Below are 22,870 nucleotides of genomic sequence, written 5' to 3' on the forward strand. Positions count from 1 at the left end.
GAACCACCTTGCAAGTCCTGGGCTGCATGACAAGCCCATATAACTCCAAAAGGCATTGGGCACACAGGCACAGACAACCCTGCTGGCCACTGCTCCCCTGGGCTGGAGGAGGAAAAAAAGGCACTGCAACACCCCCATCATCCGACAGGAGGGAGGGTGCAGTGATGGTCAGAAGGCCCTCTGAAGGGGAATGGAGGCAGGCAACCGGGGCCCTCTGGAAGGGCTTGGAGGCAGGCAACCAGGGCCCTCTGAAAAGGCTTCGAGACACACAACCGGGGCCCTCTGGAAAGGCTTAGAGACACGCAACCGGGGCCCTCTGGAAGGGCATGGAGAAACGCAACCGGGGCCCTCTGGAAGGGCATGGAGAAACGCAACCGGGGCCCTCTGGAAGGGCATGGAGAAACGCAACCGGGGCCCTCTGGAAGGGCATGGAGAACGGGCAGCCGGGCACTCTGGAAGGGCATGGAGAACGGGCAGCCGGGCACTCTGGAAGGGCATGGAGAACGGGCAGCCGGGCACTCTGGAAGGGCATGGAGAACGGCACCCGGGCACTCTGGAAGGGCATGGAGAACGGCACCCGGGCACTCTGGAAGGGCATGGAGAACGGCACCCGGGCACTCTGGAAGGGCATGGAGAACGGCACCCGGGCACTCTGGAAGGGCATGGAGAACGGCACCCGGGCACTCTGGAAGGGCATGGAGAACGGCACCCGGGCACTCTGGAAGGGCATGGAAAACGGGCACCCGGGCACTCTGGAAGGGCATGGAAAACGAGCACCCGGGCACTCTGGAAGGGCATGGAAAACGGGCACCCGGCCCCTCTGGAAGGGCATGGCGAACGGCACCCGGCCCCTCTGGAAGGGCATGGCGAACGGCACCCGGCCCCTCTGGAAGGGCATGGCGAACGGCACCCGGCCCCTCTGGAAGGGCATGGCGAACGGCACCCGGCCCCTCTGGAAGGGCTTGGAGACACGCAACCGGGGCCCCTCTGGAAGGGCTTGGAGACACGCAACCGGGGCCCCTCTGGAAGGGCATGGAGAACGGCACCCGGGCACTCTGGAAGGGCATGGAGAACGGCACCCGGCCCCTCTGGAAGGGCATGGCGAACGGCACCCGGCCCCTCTGGAAGGGCATGGCGAACGGCACCCGGCCCCTCTGGAAGGGCATGGCGAACGGCACCCGGCCCCTCTGGAAGGGCATGGCGAACGGCACCCGGCCCCTCTGGAAGGGCATGGCGAACGGCACCCGGCCCCTCTGGAAGGGCATGGCGAACGGCACCCGGCCCCTCTGGAAGGGCATGGCGAACGGCACCCGGCCCCTCTGGAAGGGCATGGCGAACGGCACCCGGCCCCTCTGGAAGGGCATGGCGAACGGCACCCGGCCCCTCTGGAAGGGCATGGCGAACGGCACCCGGCCCCTCTGGAAGGGCATGGCGAACGGCACCCGGCCCCTCTGGAAGGGCATGGCGAACGGCACCCGGCCCCTCTGGAAGGGCATGGCGAACGGCACCCGGCCCCTCTGGAAGGGCATGGCGAACGGCACCCGGCCCCTCTGGAAGGGCATGGCGAACGGCACCCGGCCCCTCTGGAAGGGCATGGCGAACGGCACCCGGCCCCTCTGGAAGGGCATGGCGAACGGCACCCGGCCCCTCTGGAAGGGCATGGCGAACGGCACCCGGCCCCTCTGGAAGGGCATGGCGAACGGCACCCGGCCCCTCTGGAAGGGCATGGCGAACGGCACCCGGCCCCTCTGGAAGGGCATGGCGAACGGCACCCGGCCCCTCTGGAAGGGCATGGCGAACGGCACCCGGCCCCTCTGGAAGGGCATGGCGAACGGCACCCGGCCCCTCTGGAAGGGCATGGCGAACGGCACCCGGCCCCTCTGGAAGGGCATGGCGAACGGCACCCGGCCCCTCTGGAAGGGCATGGCGAACGGCCCCCGGGCACTCTGGAAGGGCATGGCGAACGGCACCCGGCCCCTCTGGAAGGGCATGGCGAACGGCACCCGGCCCCTCTGGAAGGGCATGGCGAACGGCACCCGGCCCCTCTGGAAGGGCATGGCGAACGGCACCCGGCCCCTCTGGAAGGGCATGGCGAACGGCACCCGGCCCCTCTGGAAGGGCATGGCGAACGGCACCCGGCCCCTCTGGAAGGGCATGGCGAACGGCACCCGGCCCCTCTGGAAGGGCATGGCGAACGGCACCCGGCCCCTCTGGAAGGGCATGGCGAACGGCACCCGGCCCCTCTGGAAGGGCATGGCGAACGGCACCCGGCCCCTCTGGAAGGGCATGGCGAACGGCACCCGGCCCCTCTGGAAGGGCATGGCGAACGGCACCCGGCCCCTCTGGAAGGGCATGGCGAACGGCACCCGGCCCCTCTGGAAGGGCATGGCGAACGGCACCCGGCCCCTCTGGAAGGGCATGGCGAACGGCACCCGGCCCCTCTGGAAGGGCATGGCGAACGGCACCCGGCCCCTCTGGAAGGGCATGGCGAACGGCACCCGGCCCCTCTGGAAGGGCATGGCGAACGGCACCCGGCCCCTCTGGAAGGGCATGGCGAACGGCACCCGGCCCCTCTGGAAGGGCATGGCGAACGGCACCCGGCCCCTCTGGAAGGGCATGGCGAACGGCCCCCGGGCACTCTGGAAGGGCATGGCGAACGGCACCCGGGCACTCTGGAAGGGCATGGCGAACGGCACCCGGGCACTCTGGAAGGGCATGGCGAACGGCACCCGGGCACTCTGGAAGGGCATGGCGAACGGCACCCGGGCACTCTGGAAGGGCATGGCGAACGGCACCCGGGCACTCTGGAAGGGCATGGCGAACGGCACCCGGGCACTCTGGAAGGGCATGGAGAACGGCACCCGGGCACTCTGGAAGGGCATGGAGAACGGCACCCGGGCACTCTGGAAGGGCATGGAGAACGGCACCCGGGCACTCTGGAAGGGCATGGAGAACGGCACCCGGGCACTCTGGAAGGGCATGGAGAACGGCAACCGGGCACTCTGGAAGGGCATGGAGAACGGCAACCGGGCACTCTGGAAGGGCATGGAGAACGGCACCCGGGCACTCTGGAAGGGCATGGAGAACGGCACCCGGGCACTCTGGAAGGGCATGGAGAACGGCACCCGGGCACTCTGGAAGGGCATGGAGAACGGCACCCGGGCACTCTGGAAGGGCATGGAGAACGGCACCCGGGCACTCTGGAAGGGCATGGAGAACGGCACCCGGGCACTCTGGAAGGGCATGGCGAACGGCAACCGGGGCCCTCTGGAAGGGCTTGGAGACACGCAACCGTTGGCCCCTCTGGAAGGGCTTGGAGACACGCAAACGGGGCCCCTCTGGAAGGGCTTGGAGACACGCAACCGGGGCCCCTCTGGAAGGGCTTGGAAACACGCAACCGGGGCCCCTCTGGAAGGGCTTGGAGACACGCAACCGGGGCCCTCTGAAAGGGCTTGGAGACACGCAACCGGGGCCCCTTTTGGAAAGGCTTGGAGACACGCAACCGGGGCCCCTTTTGGAAAGGCTTGGAGACACGCAACCGGGGCCCCTCTGGAAGGGCTTGGAAACACGCAACCGGGGCCCCTCTGGAAGGGCTTGGAGACACGCAACCGGGGCCCTCTGAAAGGGCTTGGAGACACGCAACCGGGGCCCCTTTTGGAAAGGCTTGGAGACACGCAACCGGGGCCCCTCTGGAAAGGCTTGGAGACACGCAACCGGGGCCCCTCTGGAAAGGCTTGGAGACACGCAACCGGGGACCCACTGGAAAGGCTTGGAGACACGCAACCGGGGCCCCACTGGAAAGGCTTGGAGACACGCAACCGGGGCCCCACTGGAAAGGCTTGGAGACACGCAACCGGGGCCCCACTGGAAAGGCTTGGAGACACGCAACCGGGGCCCCACTGGAAAGGCTTGGAGACACGCAACCGGGGCCCCTCTGGAAAGGCTTGGAGACACGCAACCGGGGCCCCTCTGGAAAGGCTTGGAGACACGCAACCGGGGCCCTCTGGAAAAACAGAGCTCAATGCCAATATTTGTTCAATGCTTCTCAAGTCCATGCACACACACCTTCCAGCCATGGTCCATGGATGAACGGCAGAAACCCATTATAGAGCTGAATGAAAGAAGAGACCACATGAACCAGAAGCTTGAATTCAATATACCCCCCAGCTTTTTAAGAGCATTATTTAAGGCAGTGGTGGTGAACCTTCTTGACACAGGGGGGGTTCAAGTGCAGACCCACACCACAGGCACCCGGGGACTCTGGAAGTTCATGGAGATAGGCACTCTGGAAGGGCATGGAGACGGGCACCCGGGCACTCTGGAAGGGCATGGAGACGGGCACCCGGGCACTCCTGATAGGCTGGACACGGGCACCCTGATGGGCTTACTCTATACAAAAAGAAGGTTTTGCTTGTAGTTCTACTATAAGTGACTTTTTTCTTCACTTCCTTTTATCAGGAGAGCTCTATTTGCTTTAACCTTAAATAACAAAGGGAAACAAATACAATCCCATTTTAAGTGGGCTCCAGCAACAATTGACCCACACCCGCCATGTGACCACCCAAGCTCCCCATGCAAGGTCAATCAACCGCAAATAGACGAGAGAGGAAGGAGCTCCGAGAACTTTCACCAATGCAAAGCTGCCCCGAAGCTGTAGCGCACTTCAGCAGCAGGCTTCCTTTACCCAGACACCTAGAGAGGAAGGCACAATAAACCACACACAAGTAATCCCAAAAATAAGGATAACCAAAAGGCACCACTGTGCCCCCCTTACCTGGGCCTGGCAAGTGCATGAGATGAGGCACCTGCTTCTGCTGTAGCAGCCAACAGTTTCTGCTTTCTCCATGTTGCACAGTGCAGCAGAATTCTGAGAATGCGGAGTGGCCAGGACCTACAGCTCACATGTGGCAAGCCTCCACCACTGCAGCGGCTTCCCTGCACTGCAGGAACCACCTTGCAAGTCCTGGGCTGCATGACAAGCCCATATAACTCCAAAAGGCATTGGGCACACAGGCACAGACAACCCTGCTGGCCACTGCTCCCCTGGGCTGGAGGAGGAAAAAAAGGCACTGCAACACCCTCATCATACGACAGGAGGGAGGGTGCAGGGATGGTCAGAAGACCCTCTGGAAGGGCTTGGAGGCAGGCACTGGGGCACTCTGCAAGGGCTTGGAGGCAGGCACCGGGGCACTCTGCAAGGGCTTGGAGGCAGGCACAGGGGCACTCTGCAAGGGCTTGGAGGCAGGCACAGGGGCACTCTGCAAGGGCTTGGAGGCAGGCACAGGGGCACTCTGCAAGGGCTTGGAGGCAGGCACCGGGGCACTCTGCAAGGGCTTGGAGGCAGGCACCGGGGCACTCTGCAAGGGCTTGGAGGCAGGCACCGGGGCACTCTGCAAGGGCTTGGAGGCAGGCACCGGGGCACTCTGCAAGGGCTTGGAGGCAGGCACCGGGGCACTCTGCAAGGGCTTGGAGGCAGGCACCGGGGCACTCTGCAAGGGCTTGGAGGCAGGCACCGGGGCACTCTGCAAGGGCTTGGAGGCAGGCACCGGGGCACTCTGCAAGGGCTTGGAGGCAGGCACCGGGGCACTCTGCAAGGGCTTGGAGGCAGGCACCGGGGCACTCTGCAAGGGCTTGGAGGCAGGCACCGGGGCACTCTGCAAGGGCTTGGAGGCAGGCACCGGGGCACTCTGCAAGGGCTTGGAGGCAGGCACCGGGGCACTCTGCAAGGGCTTGGAGAACGGCACCCGGGCACTCTGCAAGGGCTTGGAGAACGGCACCCGGGCACTCTGCAAGGGCATGGAGAACGGCACCCGGGCACTCTGCAAGGGCATGGAGAACGGCACCCGGGCACTCTGCAAGGGCATGGAGAACGGCACCGGGGCACTCTGCAAGGGCTTGGAGGCAGGCACAGGGGCACTCTGCAAGGGCTTGGAGGCAGGCACAGGGGCACTCTGCAAGGGCTTGGAGGCAGGCACCGGGGCACTCTGCAAGGGCTTGGAGGCAGGCACCGGGGCACTCTGCAAGGGCTTGGAGGCAGGCACCGGGGCACTCTGCAAGGGCTTGGAGGCAGGCACCGGGGCACTCTGCAAGGGCTTGGAGGCAGGCACCGGGGCACTCTGCAAGGGCTTGGAGGCAGGCACCGGGGCACTCTGCAAGGGCTTGGAGGCAGGCACCGGGGCACTCTGCAAGGGCTTGGAGAACGGCACCCGGGCACTCTGCAAGGGCATGGAGAACGGCACCCGGGCACTCTGCAAGGGCATGGAGAACGGCACCCGGGCACTCTGCAAGGGCATGGAGAACGGCACCCGGGCACTCTGCAAGGGCATGGAGAACGGCACCCGGGCACTCTGCAAGGGCATGGAGAACGGCACCCGGGCACTCTGCAAGGGCATGGAGAACGGCACCCGGGCACTCTGCAAGGGCATGGAGAACGGCACCCGGGCACTCTGCAAGGGCATGGAGAACGGCACCCGGGCACTCTGCAAGGGCATGGAGAACGGCACCCGGGCACTCTGCAAGGGCATGGAGAACGGCACCCGGGCTCTCTGCAAGGGCATGGAGAACGGCACCCGGGCACTCTGCAAGGGCATGGAGAACGGCACCCGGGCACTCTGCAAGGGCATGGACAACGGGCTCCAGGGCACTCTGGAAGGGCATGGACAACGGGCACCCGGGCACTCTGGAAGGGCATGGAGATGGGCACCCTGGCAGGGCATGGAGAACGGCACCCGGGCACTCTGGCAGGGCATGGAGAACGGCACCCGGGCACTCTGGAAGGGCATGGAGAACGGCACCCGGGCACTCTGGAAGGGCATGGAGAACGGCACCCGGGCACTCTGGAAGGGCATGGAGAACCGCACCCGGGCACTCTGGAAGGGCATGGAGAACGGGCACCCGGGCACTCTGGAAGGGCATGGAGAACGGGCACCCGGGCACTCTGGAAGGGCATGGAGAACGGGCACCCGGGCACTCTGGAAGGGCATGGAGAACGGGCACCCGGGCACTCTGGAAGGGCATGGAGAACGGGCACCCGGGCACTCTGGAAGGGCATGGAGAACGGGCACCCGGGCACTCTGGAAGGGCATGGAGAACGGGCACCCGGGCACTCTGGAAGGGCATGGAGAACGGGCACCCTGGCAGGGCATGGAGACGGGCACCCTGGCAGGGCATGAAGACGGGCACCCTGGCAGGGCATGGAGAACGGCACCCGGGCACTCTGGAAGGGCATGGAGAACGGGCACCCGGGCACTCTGGAAGGGCATGGAGAACAGGCACCCGGGCACTCTGGAAGGGCATGGAGAACGGGCACCCGGGCACTCTGGAAGGGCATGGAGACGGGCACCCTGGCAGGGCATGGAGACGGGCACCCTGGCAGGGCATGGAGACGGGCACCCTGGCAGGGCATGGAGACGGGCACCCTGGCAGGGAGAACGGCACCCGGGCACTCTGGCAGGGCATGGAGAACGGCACCCGGGCACTCTGGCAGGGCATGGAGAACGGCACCCGGGCACTCTGGCAGGGCATGGAGAACGGCACCCGGGTACTCTGGCAGGGCATGGAGAACGGCAACCGGGCACTCTGGCAGGGCATGGAGAACGGCAACCGGGCACTCTGGCAGGGCATGGAGAACGGCAACCGGGCACTCTGGAAGGGCATGGAGAACGGGCACCCGGGCACTCTGGAAGGGCATAGAGAACGGGCACCCGGGCACTCTGGAAGGGCATGGAGAACGGGCACCCGGGCACTCTGGAAGGGCATGGAGAACGGGCACCCGGGCACTCTGGAAGGGCATGGAGAACGGGCACCCGGGCACTCTGGAAGGGCATGGAGAACGGGCACCCGGGCACTCTGGAAGGGCATGGAGAACGGGCACCCGGGCACTCTGGAAGGGCATGGAGAATGGGCACTCTGGAAGGGCATGGAGACGGGCACTCTGGAAGGGCATGGAGGCGGGCACCCGGGCACTCTGGAAGGGCATGGAGACGGGCACCCGGGCACTCCTGATAGGCTGGACACGGGCACCCCTGATGGGCTTACTCTATACAAAAAGAAGGTTTTGCTTGTAGTTCTACTATAAGTGGCTTTTTTCTTCACTTCCTTTTATCAGGAGAGCTCTATTTGCTTTAACCTTAAATAACAAAGGGAAACAAATACAATCCCATTTTAAGTGGGCTCCAGCAACAATTGACCCACACCCGCCATGTGACTACCCAAGCTCCCCATGCAAGGTCAATCAACCGCAAATAGACGAGAGAGGAAGGAGCTCCGAGAACTTTCACCAATGCAAAGCTGCCCCCAAGCTGTAGCGCACTTCAGCAGCAGGCTTCCTTTACCCTGACACCTAGAGAGGAAGGCACAATAAACCACACACAAGTAATCCCAAAAGTAAGGATAACCAAAAGGCACCACTGTGCCCCCCTTACCTGGGCCTGGCAAGTGCATGAGATGAGGCACCTGCTTCTGCTGTAGCAGCCAACATTTTCTGCTTTCTCCATGTTGCACAGTGCAGCAGAATTCTGAGAATGCAGAGTGGCCAGGACCCACAGCTCACGTGGCAAGCCTCCACCACTGCAGCAGCTTCCCTGCACTGCAGGAACCACCTTGCAAGTCCTGGGCTGCATGACAAGCCCATAGAACTCCAAAAGGCAACGGGCACACAGGCACAGACAACCCTGCTGGCCACTGCTCCCCTGGGCTGGAGGAGGAAAAAAAGGCACTGCAACACCCTCATCATACGACAGGAGGGAGGGTGCAGGGATGGTCAGAAGGCCCTCTGGAAGGGCTTGGAGGCAGGCACCGGGGCACTCTGGAAGGGCTTGGAGGCAGGCACCGGGGCACTCTGCAAGGGCTTGGAGGCAGGCACCGGGGCACTCTGCAAGGGCTTGGAGACACGCAACCGGGGCCCTCTGGAAGGGCATGGAGAACGGCACCCGGGCACTCTGGAAGGGCATGGAGAACTGCACCCGGGCACTCTGGAAGGGCATGGAGAACTGCACCCGGGCACTCTGGAAGGGCATGGAGAACGGCACCCTGGCACTCTGGAAGGGCATGGAGAACGGCACCCTGGCACTCTGGAAGGGCATGGAGAACGGCACCCGGGCAGACCGGCACCCGGGCACTCTGGAAGGGCATGGAGACCGGCACCCGGGGCCCTCTGGAAGGGCTTGGAGACATGCAACCTTGCCCCTCTGGAAGGGCTTGGAGACACGCAACCTTGCCCCTGTGGAAAGGCTTGGAGACACGCAACCGGGCCCCTCTGGAAGGGCTTGGAGACACGCAACCGGGGCCCCTCTGGAAGGGCTTGGAGACACGCAACCGGGGCCCCTCTGGAAGGGCTTGGAGACACGCAACCGGGGCCCCTCTGGAAGGGCTTGGAGACACGCAACCGGGGCCCCTCTGGAAGGGCTTGGAGACACGCAACCGGGGCCCCTCTGGAAGGGCTTGGAGACACGCAACCGGGGCCCCTCTGGAAGGGCTTGGAGACACGCAACCGGGGGCCCCTCTGGAAGGGCTTGGAGACACGCAACCGGGGCCCCTCTGGAAGGGCTTGGAGACACGCAACCGGGGCCCCTCTGGAAGGGCTTGGAGACACGCAACCGGGGCCCCTCTGGAAGGGCTTGGAGACACGCAACCGGGGCCCCTCTGGAAGGGCATGGAGAACAGCACCCGGGCACTCTGGAAGGGCATGGAGAACGGCACCCGGGCACTCTGGAAGGGCATGGAGAATGGCACCCGGGCACTCTGGAAGGGCATGGAGAACGGCACCCGGGCACTCTGGAAAGGCATGGAGAACGGCACCCGGGGACTCTGGAAGGGCATGGAGAATGGCACCCGGGCACTCTGGAAGGGCATGGAGACAGGCACCCGGGCACTCTGGAAGGGCATGGAGACAGGCACCCGGGCACTCCTGATAGGCTGGAAACGGGCACCCCTGATGGGCTTACTCTATACAAAAAGAAGGTTTTCTTGTAGTTCTACTTTAAGTGGCTTTTTTCGTCACTTCCTTTTATCAGGAGAGCTCTATTTGCTTTAACCTTAAACAATAACAAAGGGAAACAAATACAATCCCATTTTAAGTGGGCTCCAGCAACAATTGACCCACACCCACCATGTGACCACCCAAGCTCCCCATGCAAGGTCAATCAACCGCAAATAGACGAGAGAGGATGGAGCTCCGAGAACTTTCACCAATGCAAAGCTGCCCCCAAGCTGTAGCGCACTTCAGCAGCAGGCTTCCTTTACCCTGACACCTAGAGAGGAAGAAACAATAAACCACACAAGAAATCCCAAAAGTAAGGATAACCAAAAGGCACCACTGTGCCCCCCTTACCTGGGCCTGGCAAGTGCATGAGATGAGGCACCTGCTTCTGCTGTAGCAGCCAACAGTTTCTGCTTTCTCCATGTTGCACGGTGCAGCAGAATTCTGAGAATGCGGAGTGGCCAGGACCCACAGCTCACATGTGGCAAGCCTCCACCACTGCAGCGGCTTCCCTGCACTGCAGGAACCACCTTGCAAGTCCTGGGCTGCATGACAAGCCCATATAACTCCAAAAGGCATCGGGCACACAGGCACAGACAACCCTGCAGGCCACTGCTCCCCTGGGCTGGAGGAGGAAAAAAAAGGCACTGCAACACCCCCATCATCCGACAGGAGGGAGGGTGCAGGGATGGTCAGAAGGCCCTCTGAAAGGGCTTGGAGGCAGGCAACCGGGGCCCTCTGAAAGGGCTTGGAGACACGCAACCGGGCCCTCTGAAAGGGCTTGGAGACACGCAACCGGGGCCCTCTGAAAGGGCTTGGAGACACGCAACCGGGGCCCTCTGAAAGGGCTTGGAGGCACGCAACCGGGGCCCTCTGAAAGGGCTTGGAGGCAGGCAACCGGGGCCCTCTGAAAAGGCTTGGAGGCAGGCAACCGGGGCCCTCTGAAAGGGCTTGGAGGCAGGCAACCGGGGCCCTCTGAAAGGGCTTGGAGGCAGGCAACCGGGGCCCTCTGAAAGGGCTTGGAGGCAGGCAACCGGGGCCCTCTGAAAGGGCTTGGAGGCAGGCAACCGGAGCCCTCTGAAAGGGCTTGGAGACAGGCAACCGGGGGCCCTCTGAAAGGGCTTGGAGACAGGCAACCGGGGCCCTCTGAAAGGGCTTGGAGACACGCAACCGGGGCCCTCTGAAAGGGCTTGGAGACACGCAACCGGGGCCCTCCTAAAGGGCTTGGGGACACGCAACCGGGGCCCTCTGAAAGGGCTTGGAGACACGCAACCGGGGCCCTCTGAAAGGGCTTGGAGACACGCAACCGGGGCCCTCTGAAAGGGCTTGGAGACACGCAACCGGGGCCCTCTGAAAGGGCTTGGAGACACGCAACCGGGGCCCTCTGAAAGGGCTTGGAGACACGCAACCGGGGCCCTCTGAAAAGGCTTGGAGACACGCAACCGGGGCCCCTTTTGGAAAGGCTTGGAGACACGCAACCGGGGCCCCCTCTGGAAAGGCTTTAAGACACGCAACCGGGGCCCCTCTGGAAAGGCTTGGAGACACGCAACTGGGGCCCCTCTGCAAAGGCTTGGAGACACACCACTGGGGCCCCTCTGGAAAGGCTTGGAGACACGCAACCGGGGCCCCTCTGGAAAGGCTTGGAGACACGCAACCGGGGCCCTCTGGAAAGGCTTGGAGACACGCAACCGGGGCCCTCTGGAAAGGCTTGGATACACGCAACCGGGGCCCTCTGGAAAGGCTTGGAGACATGCAACCGTGGCCCTCTTAAAGGGCTTGGAGACACGCAACCGGGGCCCTCTGAAAGGGCTTGGAGACACGCAACCGGGGCCCTCTGAAAGGGCTTGGAGACACGCAACCGGGGCCCTCTGAAAGGGCTTGGAGACACGCAACCGGGGCCCTCTGAAAGGGCTTGGAGACACGCAACCGGGGCCCTCTGAAAGGGCTTGGAGACACACAACCGGGGCCCTCTGAAAGGGCTTGGAGACACGCAACCGGGGCCCTCTGAAAGGGCTTGGAGACACGCAACCGGGGCCCTCTGAAAGGGCTTGGAGACACGCAACCGGGGGGCCCTCTGGAAAGGCTTGGAGACACGCAACCGGGGCGCTCTGGAAAGGCTTGGAGACAGGCATCCACGCACTTCTGCCAGGCTGGAGACAGGCATCCGCGCACTTCTGACGGGCTGGAGACAGGTGGCATCATTTAAAGTAAAAAAATCCTAAAGTTTGGGTTGTCCCCATAAAAGAAATAAAGGGGAAATATTACAGTAGGGACACTATTTCTGGTGACCTGGCAGTCCAAGGAAACCCCTCAATCTGCAGGGATTTCTTCTCACTAAGTTTGGCTATGGGACAGGAAGTTTAGGAAAATTTTGGCAAATGGACAGATGGCAAATAAATATCTGACTGAGGTTATAAACCCCCCCTTACTCTATACATAAAGAAAGTTTTGCTTGTAGTTCTACTTTAAGTGGCTTTTTCCAGGAAGAGCACTTCCTTTTATCAGGAGAGTTCCATTTGCTTTAACCTTAAACAATAACAAAGTGAAACAAATACAATCCCATATTAAGCTGGCTCCAGCAAGACAAGAATTTACTCACACCCGCCATGAGGCCACCCAAGCTCCCCATGCAAGGTCAAACAACCGCAAATAGAGGAGAGAAGAAGGAGCTCCGAAAACCTTCACCAATGCAGAGCAGCCCCCCAGCTGTAGCACACTTCAGCAGCAGGCTTCCATCACCCCTTCACCTAAAGAAGAAAGCCCAATAAACCACACACAAAAAAATCCCAATAGTAAGGACCAATGTACCCCCCTTACCTGGGCCTGGCTATTGCATGAGATGAGGCACCTGATTCCGCTGCAGCAGTCAGTTTCTGCTTTCTCCATGCTGCACAGTGCAGCGGAATACTGAGGATGTGAAGTGGCCAGGACCCGGCAAGCTTCCACTACTACAGCGGCTTCCCTGCACTGCAGGAATCACCTTGTAAGTCCTGGGGTGCATGAGAAGCCCATATAACTCCGAACAGCATCGAGCACACAGGCACAGACAACCATGCTGGCCACTGCTCCCCTGGGCTGGTGGAGAAAAAAAAGGCACTGCAACACCCCCATCTGACAGGAGGGAGGGTGCAGGGATGGTCAGAAAAAAAAACCCTGGGTAAGGCCACCACTACCACCCCCCGTCCAGTGAGAGCATAGCCCCCACTACAAAAGTTGCCTGTAGTGCCTCCATAGTGGAGGAAACACCATAACCGAGGGCATTGTGGAAGAGTGGAAGACGTAGAACTTAAAGGCTTGCTGTAGTGTTTCCTGAGAATTTGTGTGCAGCAACTCTCTCTCCAGGTGCAGTCCTGATAGACGAATGGGGAAGTGTAAAAGGTTAATTATACCCGATGCTGGATGAAAACAGAGCTCAATGCCAATATTTGTTCAATGCTTCTTAAGTCCATGCACACACACCTTCCAGCCATGGTCCATGGATGAACTGCAGAAACCTATTATAGAGCTGAATGAAAGAAGAGACCACAAGAACCAGAAGCTTGAATTCAATAGACCGCCCAGCTTTTTAAGAGCATTATTTAAGGCAGTGGTGGTGAACCTTCTTGAAACAGGGGGGGTTCAAGTGCAGACCCACACCACAGGGACCCGGGCACTCTGGAAGGGCATGGAGATGGGCACCCGGGCACTCTGGAAGGGCATGGAGACGGGCACTCTGGAAGGGCATGGAGACAGGCACCCGGGCACTCCTGATAGGCTGGACACGGGCACCCTGATGGGCTTAGTCTATACAAAAAGAAGGTTTTGCTTGTAGTTCTACTATAAGTGACTTTTTTCTTCACTTCCTTTTATTAGGAGAACTCTATTTGCTTTAACCTTAAACAATAACAAAGGGAAACAAATACAATCCCATTTTAAGTGGGCTCCAGCAACAATTGACCCACACCCACCATGTGACCACCCAAGCTCCCCATGCAAGGTCAATCAACCGCAAATAGACGAGAGAGGAAGGAGCTCCGAGAACTTTCACCAATGCAAAGCTGCCCCCAAGCTGTAGCGCACTTCAGCAGCAGGCTTCCTTTACCCTGACACCTAGAGAGGAAGGCACAATAAACCACACACAAGTAATCCCAAAAGGATAACCAAAAGGCACCACTGTGCCCCCCTTACCTGGGCCTGGCAAGTGCATGAGATGAGGCACTTGCTTCTGCTGTAGCAGCCAACAGTTTCTGCTTTCTCCATGTTGCACAGTGCAGCAGAATTCTGAGAATGCGGAGTGGCCAGGACCTACAGCTCACATGTGGCAAGCCTCCACCACTGCAGCGGCTTCCCTGCACTGCAGGAACCACCTTGCAAGTCCTGGGCTGCATGACAAAGCCCATATAACTCCAAAAGGCAACGGGCACACAGGCACAGACAACCCTGCTGGCCACTGCTCCCCTGGGCTGGAGGAGGAAAAAAAGGCACTGCAACACCCTCATCATACGACAGGAGGGAGGGTGCAGGGATGGTCAGAAGGCCCTCTGAAAGGGCTTGGAGGCAGGCACCGGGGCACTCTGCAAGGGCTTGGAGGCAGGCACCGGGGCACTCTGCAAGGGCTTGGAGGCAGGCACCGGGGCACTCTGCAAGGGCTTGGAGGCAGGCACCGGGGCACTCTGCAAGGGCTTGGAGGCAGGCACCGGGGCACTCTGCAAGGGCTTGGAGGCAGGCACCGGGGCACTCTGCAAGGGCTTGGAGGCAGGCACCGGGGCACTCTGCAAGGGCTTGGAGGCAGGCACCGGGGCACTCTGCAAGGGCTTGGAGGCAGGCACCGGGGCACTCTGCAAGGGCTTGGAGGCAGGCACCGGGGCACTCTGCAAGGGCTTGGAGGCAGGCACCGGGGCACTCTGCAAGGGCTTGGAGGCAGGCACCGGGGCACTCTGCAAGGGCTTGGAGAACGGCACCGGGGCACTCTGCAAGGGCTTGGAGAACGGCACCGGGGCACTCTGCAAGGGCTTGGAGAACGGCACCGGGGCACTCTGCAAGGGCTTGGAGAACGGCACCGGGGCACTCTGCAAGGGCTTGGAGAACGGCACCGGGGCACTCTGCAAGGGCTTGGAGAACGGCACCGGGGCACTCTGCAAGGGCTTGGAGGACGGCACCGGGGCACTCTGCAAGGGCATGGAGGACGGCACCGGGGCACTCTGCAAGGGCATGGAGAACGGCACCGGGGCACTCTGCAAGGGCATGGAGAACGGCACCGGGGCACTCTGCAAGGGCATGGAGAACGGCACCGGGGCACTCTGCAAGGGCATGGAGAACGCAACCGGGGCACTCTGCAAGGGCATGGAGAACGCAACCGGGGCACTCTGCAAGGGCATGGAGAACGCAACCGGGGCACTCTGCAAGGGCATGGAGAACGGCACCGGGGCACTCTGCAAGGGCTTGGAGGCAGGCACCGGGGCACTCTGCAAGGGCTTGGAGGCAGGCACCGGGGCACTCTGCAAGGGCTTGGAGGCAGGCACCGGGGCACTCTGCAAGGGCTTGGAGGCAGGCACCGGGGCACTCTGCAAGGGCATGGAGAACGGCACCGGGGCACTCTGCAAGGGCATGGAGAACGGCACCCGGCCCCTCTCGAAGGGCTTGGAGGCAGGCACCGGGGCACTCTGCAAGGGCTTGGAGGCAGGCACCGGGGCACTCTGCAAGGGCTTGGAGGCAGGCACCGGGGCACTCTGCAAGGGCTTGGAGGCAGGCACCGGGGCACTCTGCAAGGGCTTGGAGGCAGGCACCGGGGCACTCTGCAAGGGCTTGGAGGCAGGCACCGGGGCACTCTGCAAGGGCTTGGAGGCAGGCACCGGGGCACTCTGCAAGGGCTTGGAGGCAGGCACCGGGGCACTCTGCAAGGGCTTGGAGGCAGGCACCGGGGCACTCTGCAAGGGCTTGGAGAACAGCACCGGGGCACTCTGCAAGGGCTTGGAGAACGGCACCGGGGCACTCTGCAAGGGCTTGGAGAACGGCACCGGGGCACTCTGCAAGGGCATGGAGAACGGCACCGGGGCACTCTGCAAGGGCATGGAGAACGGCACCGGGGCACTCTGCAAGGGCATGGAGAACGGCACCGGGGCACTCTGCAAGGGCATGGAGAACGGCACCGGGGCACTCTGCAAGGGCATGGAGAACGGCACCGGGGCACTCTGCAAGGGCATGGAGAACGGCACCGGGGCACTCTGCAAGGGCATGGAGAACGGCACCGGGGCACTCTGCAAGGGCATGGAGAACGCAACCGGGGCACTCTGCAAGGGCATGGAGAACGCAACCGGGGCACTCTGCAAGGGCATGGAGAACGGCACCGGGGCACTCTGCAAGGGCATGGAGAACGGCACCGGGGCACTCTGCAAGGGCATGGAGAACGGCACCGGGGCACTCTGCAAGGGCTTGGAGGCAGGCACCGGGGCACTCTGCAAGGGCTTGGAGGCAGGCACCGGGGCACTCTGCAAGGGCTTGGAGGCAGGCACCGGGGCACTCTGCAAGGGCTTGGAGGCAGGCACCGGGGCACTCTGCAAGGGCTTGGAGGCAGGCACCGGGGCACTCTGCAAGGGCTTGGAGAACGGCACCGGGGCACTCTGCAAGGGCATGGAGAACGGCACCCGGCCCCTCTCGAAGGGCATGGAGAACGGCACCGGGGCACTCTGCAAGGGCTTGGAGGCAGGCACCGGGGCACTCTGCAAGGGCTTGGAGGCAGGCACCGGGGCACTCTGCAAGGGCTTGGAGGCAGGCACCGGGGCACTCTGCAAGGGCTTGGAGGCAGGCACCGGGGCACTCTGCAAGGGCTTGGAGGCAGGCACCGGGGCACTCTGCAAGGGCTTGGAGGCAGGCACCGGGGCACTCTGCAAGGGCTTGGAGGCAGGCACCGGGGCACTCTGCAAGGGCTTGGAGGCAGGCACCGGGGCACTCTGCAAGGGCTTGGAGGCAGGCACCGGGGCACTCTGCAAGGGCTTGGAGGCAGGCACCGGGGCACTCTGCAAGGGCTTGGAGGCAGGCACCGGGGCACTCTGCAAGGGCTTGGAGGCAGGCACCGGGGCACTCTGCAAGGGCTTGGAGGCAGGCACCGGGGCACTCTGCAAGGGCTTGGAGGCAGGCACCGGGGCACTCTGCAAGGGCTTGGAGGCAGGCACCGGGGCACTCTGCAAGGGCTTGGAGGCAGGCACCGGGGCACTCTGCAAGGGCTTGGAGGCAGGCACCGGGGCACTCTGCAAGGGCTTGGAGGCAGGCACCGGGGCACTCTGCAAGGGCTTGGAGGCAGGCACCGGGGCACTCTGCAAGGGCTTGGAGAACGGCACCGGGGCACTCTGCAAGGGCTTGGAGAACGGCACCGGGGCACTCTGCAAGGGCTTGGAGAACGGCACCGGGGCACTCTGCAAGGGCTTGGAGAACGGCACCGGGGCACTCTGCAAGGGCATGGAGAACGGCACCGGGGCACTCTGCAAGGGCATGGAGAACGGCACCGGGGCACTCTGCAAGGGCATGGAGAACGGCACCGGGGCACTCTGCAAGGGCATGGAGAACGGCACCGGGGCACTCTGCAAGGGCATGGAGAACGGCACCGGGGCACTCTGCAAGGGCATGGAGAACGGCACCGGGGCACTCTGCAAGGGCATGGAGAACGCAACCGGGGCACTCTGCAAGGGCATGGAGAACGCAACCGGGGCACTCTGCAAGGGCATGGAGAACGCAACCGGGGCACTCTGCAAGGGCATGGAGAACGGCACCGGGGCACTCTGCAAGGGCATGGAGAACGGCACCGGGGCACTCTGCAAGGGCATGGAGAACGGCACCGGGGCACTCTGCAAGGGCATGGAGAACGGCACCGGGGCACTCTGCAAAGGCATGGAGAACGGCACCCGGGCACTCTCAAAGGGCATGGAGAACGGCACCCGGGCACTCTCAAAGGGCATGGAGAACGGCACCCGGGCACTCTCAAAGGGCATGGAGAACGGCACCCGGGCACTCTCAAAGGGCATGGAGAACGGCACCCGGGCACTCTCGAAGGGCATGGAGAACGGCACCCGGGCACTCTCGAAGGGCATGGAGAACGGCACCCGGGCACTCTCGAAGGGCATGGAGAACGGCACCCGGGCACTCTCGAAGGGCATGGAGAACGGCACCCGGGCACTCTCGAAGGGCATGGAGAACGGCACCCGGGCACTCTCGAAGGGCATGGAGAACGGCACCCGGGCACTCTCGAAGGGCATGGAGAACGGCACCCGGGCACTCTCGAAGGGCATGGAGAACGGCACCCGGGCACTCTCGAAGGGCATGGAGAACGGCACCCGGGCACTCTGGAAGGGCATGGAGAACGGCACCCGGGCACTCTGGAAGGGCATGGAGAACGGCACCCGGGCACTCTGGAAGGGCATGGAGAACGGCACCCGGGCACTCTGGAAGGGCATGGAGAACGGCACCCGGGCACTCTGGAAGGGCATGGAGAACGGCACCCGGGCACTCTGGAAGGGCATGGAGAACGGCACAAGGGCACTCTGGAAGGGCATGGAGAACGGCACAAGGGCACTCTGGAAGGGCATGGAGAACGGCACCCGGGCACTCTGGAAGGGCATGGAGAACGGCACCCGGGAACTCTGGAAGGGCATGGAGAACGGCACCCAGGAACGCAACAGGGCCCTCTGGAAGGGCATGGAGAACGGCACCCGGGCACTCGAAGGGCTTGGAGACACGCAATCGGGGGCCCCTCTGGAAGGGCATGGAGAAAGGCACCCGGGCACTCTGGAAGGGCATGGAGAACGGCACCCGGGCACTCTGGAAGGGCATGGAGAACGGCACCCGGGCACTCTGGAAGGGCATGGAGAAGGGCACCCGGGCACTCTGGAAGGGCATGGAGACGGGCACCCGGGCACTCTGGAAGGGCATGGAGACCGGCACCCGGGCACTCCTGATAGGCTGGACACGGGCACCCCTGAAAGGCTTACTCTATACAAAAAGGTTTTGCTTGTAGTTCTACTATAAGTGGCTTGTTTCCTCCCTTCCTTTTATCAGGAGAGCTCTATTTGCTTTAACCTTAAACAATAACAAAGGGAAACAAATACAATCCCATTTTAAGTGGGCTCCAGCAACAATTGACCAACACCCGCCATGTGACCACCCAAGCTCCCCATGCAAGGTCAATCAACCGCAAATAGACGAGAGAGGAAGGAGCTCCGAGAGCTTTCACCAATGCAAAGCTGCCCCCAAGCTGTAGCGCACTTCAGCAGCAGGCTTCCTTTACCCTGACACCTAGAGAGGAAGGCACAATAAACCACACACAAGTAATCCCAAAAGGATAACCAAAAGGCACCACTGTGCCCCCCTTACCTGGGCCTGGCAAGTGCATGAGATGAGGCACCTGCTTCTGCTGTAGCAGCCAACAGTTTCTGCTTTCTCCATGTTGCACAGTGCAGCAGAATTCTGAGAATGCGGAGTGGCCAGGACCTACAGCTCACATGTGGCAAGCCACCACTGCAGCGGCTTCCCTGCACTGCAGGAACCACCTTGCAAGTCCTGGGCTGCATGACAAGCCCATATAACTCCAAAAGGCATTGGGCACACAGGCACAGACAACCCTGCTGGCCACTGCTCCCCTGGGCTGGAGGAGGAAAAAAAGGCACTGCAACACCCCCATCATCCGACCCGAGGGTGCAGGGATGGTCATTAGGCCCTCTGGAAGGGCATGGAGAACGGCACCCGGCCCCTCTGGAAGGGCATGGCGAACGGCACCCGGCCCCTCTGGAAGGGCATGGCGAACGGCACCCGGCCCCTCTGGAAGGGCATGGAGAACGGCACCCGGCCCCTCTGGAAGGGCATGGAGAACGGCACCCGGCCCCTCTGGAAGGGCATGGAGAACGGCACCCGGCCCCTCTGGAAGGGCATGGAGAACGGCACCCGGCCCCTCTGGAAGGGCATGGAGAACGGCACCCGGCCCCTCTGGAAGGGCATGGCGAACGGCACCCGGCCCCTCTGGAAGGGCATGGCGAACGGCACCCGGCCCCTCTGGAAGGGCATGGCGAACGGCACCCGGCCCCTCTGGAAGGGCATGGCGAACGGCACCCGGCCCCTCTGGAAGGGCATGGCGAACGGCACCCGGCCCCTCTGGAAGGGCATGGCGAACGGCACCCGGCCCCTCTGGAAGGGCATGGCGAACGGCACCCGGCCCCCTGGAAGGGCATGGCCAACGGCACCCGGCCCCTCTGGAAGGGCATGGAGAACGGCACCCGGCCCCTCTGGAAGGGCATGGAGAACGGCACCCGGGCACTCTGGAAGGGCATGGCGAACGGCACCCGGGCACTCTGGAAGGGCATGGCGAACGGCACCCGGGCACTCTGGAAGGGCATGGCGAACGGCACCCGGGCACTCTGGAAGGGCATGGCGAACGGCACCCGGCCCCTCTGGAAGGGCATGGCGAACGGCACCCGGCCCCTCTGGAAGGGCATGGAGAACGGCACCCGGCCCCTCTGGAAGGGCATGGAGAACGGCACCCGGCCCCTCTGGAAGGGCATGGAGAACGGCACCCGGCCCCTCTGGAAGGGCATGGAGAACGGCACCCGGGCACTCTGGAAGGGCATGGAGAACGGCACCCGGGCACTCTGGAAGGGCATGGAGAACGGCACCCGGGCACTCTGGAAGGGCATGGAGAACGGCACCCGGGCACTCTGGAAGGGCATGGAGAACGGCACCCGGGCACTCTGGAAGGGCATGGAGAACGGCACCCGGGCACTCTGGAAGGGCATGGAGAACGGCACCCGGCCCCTCTGGAAGGGCATGGCGAACGGCACCAGGCCCCTCTGGAAGGGCATGGCGAACGGCACCCGGCCCCTCTGGAAGGGCATGGCGAACGGCACCCGGCCCCTCTGGAAGGGCATGGCGAACGGCACCCGGCCCCTCTGGAAGGGCATGGAGAACGGCACCCGGCCCCTCTGGAAGGGCATGGCGAACGGCACCCGGCCCCTCTGGAAGGGCATGGCGAACGGCACCCGGCCCCTCTGGAAGGGCATGGCGAACGGCACCCGGCCCCTCTGGAAGGGCATGGCGAACGGCACCCGGCCCCTCTGGAAGGGCATGGCGAACGGCACCCGGCCCCTCTGGAAGGGCATGGCGAACGGCACCCGGCCCCTCTGGAAGGGCATGGCGAACGGCACCCGGCCCCTCTGGAAGGGCATGGCGAACGGCACCCGGCCCCTCTGGAAGGGCATGGCGAACGGCACCCGGCCCCTCTGGAAGGGCATGGCGAACGGCACCCGGCCCCTCTGGAAGGGCATGGCGAACGGCACCCGGCCCCTCTGGAAGGGCATGGCGAACGGCACCCGGCCCCTCTGGAAGGGCATGGCGAACGGCACCCGGCCCCTCTGGAAGGGCATGGCGAACGGCACCCGGCCCCTCTGGAAGGGCATGGCGAACGGCACCCGGCCCCTCTGGAAGGGCATGGAGAACGGCACCCGGCCCCTCTGGAAGGGCATGGAGAACGGCACCCGGCCCCTCTGGAAGGGCATGGAGAACGGCACCCGGCCCCTCTGGAAGGGCATGGAGAACGGCACCCGGCCCCTCTGGAAGGGCATGGAGAACGGCACCCGGCCCCTCTGGAAGGGCATGGAGAACGGCACCCGGCCCCTCTGGAAGGGCATGGAGAACGGCACCCGGCCCCTCTGGAAGGGCATGGAGAACGGCACCCGGCCCCTCTGGAAGGGCATGGAGAACGGCACCCGGGCACTCTGGAAGGGCATGGAGAACGGCACCCGGGCACTCTGGAAGGGCATGGAGTACGGCACCCGGCCCCTCTGGAAGGGCATGGCGAACGGCACCCGGCCCCTCTGGAAGGGCATGGCGAACGGCACCCGGCCCCTCTGGAAGGGCATGGCGAACGGCACCCGGCCCCTCTGGAAGGGCATGGCGAACGGCGAACGGCACCCGGCCCCTCTGGAAGGGCATGGCGAACGGCACCCGGCCCCTCTGGAAGGGCATGGCGAACGGCACCCGGCCCCTCTGGAAGGGCATGGCGAACGGCACCCGGCCCCTCTGGAAGGGCATGGCGAACGGCACCCGGCCCCTCTGGAAGGGCATGGCGAACGGCACCCGGCCCCTCTGGAAGGGCATGGCGAACGGCACCCGGCCCCTCTGGAAGGGCATGGCGAACGGCACCCGGCCCCTCTGGAAGGGCATGGCGAACGGCACCCGGCCCCTCTGGAAGGGCATGGCGAACGGCACCCGGCCCCTCTGGAAGGGCATGGCGAACGGCACCCGGCCCCTCTGGAAGGGCATGGCGAACGGCACCCGGCCCCTCTGGAAGGGCATGGCGAACGGCACCCGGGCACTCTGGAAGGGCATGGCGAACGGCACCCGGGCACTCTGGAAGGGCATGGCGAACGGCACCCGGGCACTCTGGAAGGGCATGGCGAACGGCACCCGGGCACTCTGGAAGGGCATGGCGAACGGCACCCGGGCACTCTGGAAGGGCATGGCAAACGGCCCCTCTGGAAGGGCATGGCGAACGGCCCCTCTGGAAGGGCATGGCGAACGGCACCCGGCCCCTCTGGAAGGGCATGGCGAACGGCACCCGGCCCCTCTGGAAGGGCATGGAGAACGGCACCCGGCCCCTCTGGAAGGGCATGGAGAACGGCACCCGGCCCCTCTGGAAGGGCATGGAGAACGGCACCCGGCCCCTCTGGAAGGGCATGGAGAACGGCACCCGGCCCCTCTGGAAGGGCATGGAGAACGGCACCCCGGGCACTCTGGAAGGGCATGGAGAACGGCACCCGGCCCCTCTGGAAGGGCATGGAGAACGGCACCCCGGGCACTCTGGAAGGGCATGGAGAACGGCACCCCGGGCACTCTGGAAGGGCATGGAGAACGGCACCCCGGGCACTCTGGAAG

Source organism: Pelophylax lessonae (assembly GCF_965119305.1).
Source record: "Pelophylax lessonae genome assembly, chromosome: 13".
Taxonomy (NCBI): domain Eukaryota; kingdom Metazoa; phylum Chordata; class Amphibia; order Anura; family Ranidae; genus Pelophylax; species Pelophylax lessonae.